Genomic DNA, 6,198 nt, shown 5'->3' with positions numbered 1-6,198 from the left:
GGGGTGTTTGGCAACATTTCTGCAGGAGCTTTCTCATGTTTTTCTTTGTTTGCTATTTTTCCCTAAAGATGTCACTACCATCATAGACAGCAGCCTCCTCATTTTGACTGAATTAATGACTTTATTGCGGTTAATATGTGATCCAGTCAAGTGAGTAATTAGCATAATTCTGCATAATTGGTGCCTGGTTGATGTCCAGAATATAAATTTGGAACTCCGTGCCACTACCTTGATATTCTGAATAAATTAGGCAAATGAAGGACAGCTAATTTCAGCTTTAACAACTTATGATCTATATTGTCCTCATTAAAAAAAGGTTTTTATTACAAATTTTGTGCCAGAATTTCTTACTGTTTGTATAATATGTGGATGTGGGGAATTAATCTATGAATATGCGGGACTCAGATTCTGTTGTGTTGAGAATCTTTTTGTTATGATCTGATAAAGTCTCACTTTTCCCAAAACTTAAGTGAGTCACAGTCACAGGCAAACCAAAATAAACAAGCCTGAAGAAAATATTCATCCACCACCCTCCTACATAGCTCGCCGCAGTCATATAAGACAGACAGGCTTGCCCGTCATTGGCTCGCACCGAACCATCAGATTCGCTTGTGGGTGGTGACCAAGAAAACGTCACGCTGCCTGTGATTTTCCTCTTGCCCATTCCAGTCTTACATGCAGCAGTGATGGGAAATGAACCTGCCCCAGCTTTCCTTAAAAGGAAGCACAGAACAGAGTTCAATCAAGAAGTCAATAATAAGCTACAGGGCAAGTGAACGTCACATTCCCCTGTGTCACAGCCCTGCAACGGCGCAGAGTCTGGGTGCCTCAGTTCTGTGTCGAAGAAAGTGAACTTATAACTGTGGTTGTTAGTAGTATGAAATTGGTGACATCATTGTAATGAAATGTACACAAGGTAAAAGGGAACATTGACACATTCATAATAAATAGTGGTAAATTTGCATGTTTCAAAAGGGGGAATAATTAATGTCTATTAACAAACACATTCAGTCACCTTTCTGCACAAACTTAGGTATTAAAAAAATATCCCCCTTATACATTTTTTATTAAAAAAAATCTCCACACAAAATCTAAAAATCTTATGTCATACACACTGATTCCCCTTAAGCCAAAAGAAACATCCTCAAAAGAACAGTCCACCTCCCCCCAAAAGTGTGCATAATTATAAACAGTTCCCGTGTAACAGCTGGTGAGCATCCACACTCAGGGGCATTTTGGAAGTGTAGTTAATCCAATGATAATCTTAAGAACGGTTTACACATATTATCGCTTTAATTGCTACATGTGCTGTTCAATTATACCATCCCAAATTACACGGCTATAGTTTACCATCCTGTCTCGGTTCCCCCCTAATAGATGCCCTTTATCAACACAAGCTAGCGGGAGCACCAAGACGTGCACTAATGGTCCTTCCAATGTCTAATGAATTAATTATATGTGCTCAGCCGCACTGAAGATAAGAAGAAGAGAAATGGAAGATTAGAAAATAAAAGAGTGGATTGAGGGCTTGTGGTGTGGAGAGGACTTTATGTGTGTCCACCTATTAGAATGCAGAGTGCGTCCTGAGGTGTGAGTCACGACCCAAACTCCCTCCCTCCCTCCCTCCCTCCCACCCACCCAACTGCTGCCTTCCCCACCCATCCACCAACCTCACACCACCAGCAGCATCGAGCGCTAGTCACCGCCTAATGTTGTGCATCTGACTCCACACTGGCCAAGTGAGGGTTCTGTTTCTAGGGTAACAAGCTCCTGACTCCTCCCTCCACCATCGCCCACCCGTCCTTCCCCCCTTCCCGGCACAGACCATGTGACTTTCAGGAAGGCTTCTCCATCCTCCCCTTTACTGTTATTAACCCTCTCCTAACCAGAGAGCAGCCAGGGGCTCCTCGCAGCAGGCTGCCGGGAATGATGCTCGCCTCTCAGAGGTTTCAAAGGGAATGGGCTCTAATCTCCCTGGAAGATCAAAGCAGTGTTTGATCCAAGTGAAAATTTGCATATTTAGAACGTGCCAGAGAGAGTCAGTATGGTTCTTCATGTTTTAACAACAATTTTAAAATGTAGAAAGTTTTAAATTTAAAGGGGATGATGTCAAACTTTGCATGAATACACATGATTTTATAAATTAACCCACTGATTGGTCAACAGACATTTGAACATTCCATGTAACAACAGTTTCATATTATCTAACAAATTGCTTTAGTAGCTCATTTGGTGCTATTTACTTTTTTGTGTGTTTGTATTTTTTTATCTGGAATGTGTGTAATTAAAGTTATACATTTTCTGTGTTTCTCTGAATTTAGTTGAGGGCTCTTTTGCCACGTGCTGGTATGATGTCATGCTTCTTTCACTGCTGACTCAGCAATCAAGGTCCAGTCTGCACAGGTTGAGGTAAGTGCACCACTATTATCTCTTTATTTACACCTTAGCAAGATGATTTTAAATAGAAATACAAAGAAGTATCAGCCTCTTAACAAGTATAATATCAATTTTGAAGATGACCAGTGTGTAAGATTTAGGCCTTGTGCCCTGTAGTGGTGAGAATATAGACTTTTAGGTAGAACACCTGTCCTGAATATTCTCAGGTAACAAAATGGATTTTTCAATGACCACAGCCACAAGTAATTCCAGTCCAAATCTTAGAAGTATTAAATTTAAACACATAACTTCAAAGGTGAAATTCAACAAACTGTAAAAACCTGTTGTTAAGTTATATTAATGCCTACATTTTATTGGTTTATAGTCAAATCTGTCCATCTGGGCTACTGTAAAAGGGAAGCAGAGCAACATTATACTTGTATGTATACAATACATCAGTATTTATACACTATTAAAATATGTTCATTTATACTGAATGATGAGGAATTGCATTATGTCCAGATGTCTAATATTTTGTCCTTTTGCAGCCAAAACAGCTATGTTGTCTCCATGGAGCAGACTTGATCGATCCAGTGTGTGTTGTGACACCTTTCTCTCAGAACCACACGGGCCAGCTGCAGCTCTCCACATGCTGCCCATGATTCTGGAGACACGTCAACTTTCAACCATGTTCATTTTTAGTAGCCCAATATATCTTGACCTTAATAATCAGGTTATTCTTTTCAACTGACAATGGTTAATTCCATATATATTTTTGGATGTGTTTTTAATTGTACTGAAAAAATAAGTTGATGATACTCGGTTGATTGATGGAGCCCATCAACAAAGTCATGACATCATCTTTCTCTTCCTTTCCTGAAGATGTATTACTGTAATGCAGATGTCCAACACTCACCCTGGACAGGGATTTTATCACGGAAAGAGGAACCTTGGCGTCCGGCAGTGATCTCACCTGAGTATTGCCTCATTGGCCCGACTGGCCCCGTTGGGAGGTAAGGCGGCGCAGCCTGTGTGTGCGTGCAATTGAATGGGTGAACTTTATGAATGAAAAGTCTTCGTCCTGAGCTGCAGACAGGAGATGAGATCATCGTATTGAAATGGAGAATCCTCCCTCTTAGCCTCCCCTCATACACCCGCCAACCAAGGTTGGCGCCAGTCTTAATGATTCCCATCAATGTGCATTATGGACCAAAACACACAGTCGTGGCAACGTGACTGATTACAGGTCAGACCAGTATCGGCTTCTCCCAACAGTTGGAATAAACAGGATGTCATCTTTTTATCATCTCAGACATGGCACAGCAGGTGAAAAAAGATCTGAAAGCTGTCATTTGTCAGTCACTGCCAATGATCTCATCTTTTTGTCATATTTCCTTCAGGATCGCATTCAATTGGATTTGCTGATTGGCCACATATTCCACAGCCAAAGTGACGAAGATTAACACAAGTGGCTCTCAGAAAGAATCTATAAATAGGCTTCTCAAAGTTCCCTCCCCCTCATATCCAACAGCCAAGCGCGTGCGTGCGCACACATATGCGCACACCCGAGCACACACACCTTCGCTACACCTCCTCCCCTTTAACTGGACTCAGACAGTCTGTAACCAATCTCTACCAAGCCTTTCCTTATAGGCTGGTATTCATCAAAGGGATGCACACACAAACACACATACACACACTCACACGCCCTTGTACTTCTATCTTTGTGAAGACTTTTATAGGTTTGATACACTACCCAGCTCCTTACCCTAAACCAGCCATCCCACTAACCCCCGACACTAGCCCTAACCACCCAACCATAACCTAAAATCCAATTCTATCTTCAACCGTAAACCCGAGTCTGTTCCCTCCAACAGCCCTTTGAAGTTGTGAGGCTCAGCCAAAATGTCTTCACTTCCCAACAATGTTCCCACTTTGCTAGTAGAATAATTATTTTGGTACTCAATATGAGGCAAGTACCCAGAACACACACACACACATAGGAAAACACATTCCTGCTGGCACCAGTCACTGCAGGCTTCTGTTAATTCCCTCCTACAGATTATGAGGCATGTTGCCAAACACTGCAACATTTTACATCAGCGTAATGGTGCCACAGCATTGTGTAGTGTTGTAGCTGTTTCAAAGCCTTCTCCTTTTCTTGTTCACATTTTGATTTTTTTTCATTGTTGTTGTTTTGCTCCATAAGCCTTATCAGGTCTCTTTTGATTACATCCCCCCATCCTGCACACAAATTGTATGTAACACAGCATGTTCTGGTCCCGTTGTGCTATCCCACCGTATATGTATTATTTAAAACAAACCTGTCCTTGTTTGAATGAGAAGTTTCTCCCTGACAGGGAGGGATGCCCCGCAGCGCTCGTTCTGTGCAAGTTGGAGTAACAACAGAGGCAGAGGCTGATTTTGTTGGACATCACAGGCAGCAGCACAGACCCATGTGGGACTGAACATCCCTGATCAGGAGCCATCTAGCAACTACAAGCAGTCATAAATAAATCACGAAGACAGTTTTTAGGGAGAAAAAAGGAAAGTCCATCGCTTGTTTTTTTTAGCTTACTGTTTTTGAGTAGGAATACAAGAAATCTCAGATATGAATGGTATAAAAACAACAAGAGGCCCATTTTGCTGGCCATTTTGTTTATTCCAAACATCAAATGTTCCTTAATTATATTTTTTGGCTGGGATTCTGTGATTTTTATTAATTAGAGAAATTGGATGCAAATCCCTATTAGAGTGTAAAATTCAACACAACCATCTGACTCAGCTGTCAAAATTTAAATGAGGCAATTTAGGCATTAATTGCTTGCGGGAAATGGGGAACATATTATGTTTCTATGGCTTCATGTTCTGGTCATTTTGTCCACAGACATTTTTATCTTCTGACACTGGATAATGGAGCAGAAGGTGGATGACTCGAACTCCACCAGCGCAACTCTTTGTTTTCATTTGAATTTCAGGACACTCTGCAGAGGGAGGAATTTGTCTTCTAGACACGCTCACTTTATTGCTCGGGGTTCCCCCCCCCCCACCCCACTGTCTATAAACGACACGATGAGGTCATCGTTGGGCTTTAAACCCAACACGGGCATAATCTGGGAGATAAGGGCTGGGATTTGGATTTAGCACTCGAAAAGGGTCACGTACCATTTAGACTGTCAGCGCTCGGCTCAGATGGGATCCCCAGCTGTCCCACAAATTGCATCTCCCCCTTTGTTGGCCAAATAGTTTGACTCTTGGAAGATTTTCCAGTGTTTACACTGATTTCATGATCTTCGTGGATTTTCCTGACGTGTAAAGTGAGACGCATTTTCATCTTTTACGGCATCCTTTGACATCTAGTTTAGTTTTCTTTACTAATCCCCCTAAAAGCTGTACCCAGACTGTCTTTAAAAGGCTTGATCATGGTAAAGTGTGTGACTTTGCAGTGCTTTCCCAGAGATGGCCTTTAGCACATGTTTTAATCTACCCTCCATGGAAGGTAAAAAGCACATTTGTCTAGCTGGTATGACTTTGGGATGCAGTTTCCATGTATGTATAATAACAGGAACTCTCCAAAATGGATCTTCTGTTTTACACAAAACAACAACATCAATAATAATAATAATAGTAACAACAACAACAACAAGGTGCTCCTTCTGGAAGGTCTCCTTGGGGTGCAGCTCTCACAGATTATGCGCCAATTATGCTCGATACAGAGGGCATTAATGCGGTTTGAAAGGATTAACGCGACGCTGTCCAGTCAAATGCTGCATGCTTTGGAGATGACATCATTTCGATCACCTCACATACCGACTGACCCTC

The 6,198-nt window shown here is 41.7% G+C and overlaps 1 long non-coding RNA gene across 1 annotated transcript; it reads left to right on the top strand.

The window, feature by feature from the left end:
* Positions 1-1,903: 1,903 nt before the first annotated feature.
* LOC130524280 (uncharacterized) lies at positions 1,904-5,892 on the top strand. Its single transcript, XR_008950095.1, has 6 exons — positions 1,904-2,038; positions 2,322-2,409; positions 2,762-2,815; positions 2,925-3,109; positions 3,259-3,389; positions 4,737-5,892. It is a non-coding gene; the product is annotated as an uncharacterized LOC130524280 (long non-coding RNA).
* The last annotated feature ends 306 nt before the right edge of the window (positions 5,893-6,198 follow it).

Source organism: Takifugu flavidus, chromosome 4, assembly GCF_003711565.1.
Source record: "Takifugu flavidus isolate HTHZ2018 chromosome 4, ASM371156v2, whole genome shotgun sequence".
Lineage (NCBI taxonomy): Eukaryota > Metazoa > Chordata > Actinopteri > Tetraodontiformes > Tetraodontidae > Takifugu > Takifugu flavidus.
Note: the sequence above shows the minus strand (reverse complement) of the source record. Positions and strands in the feature narration are given on the sequence as shown.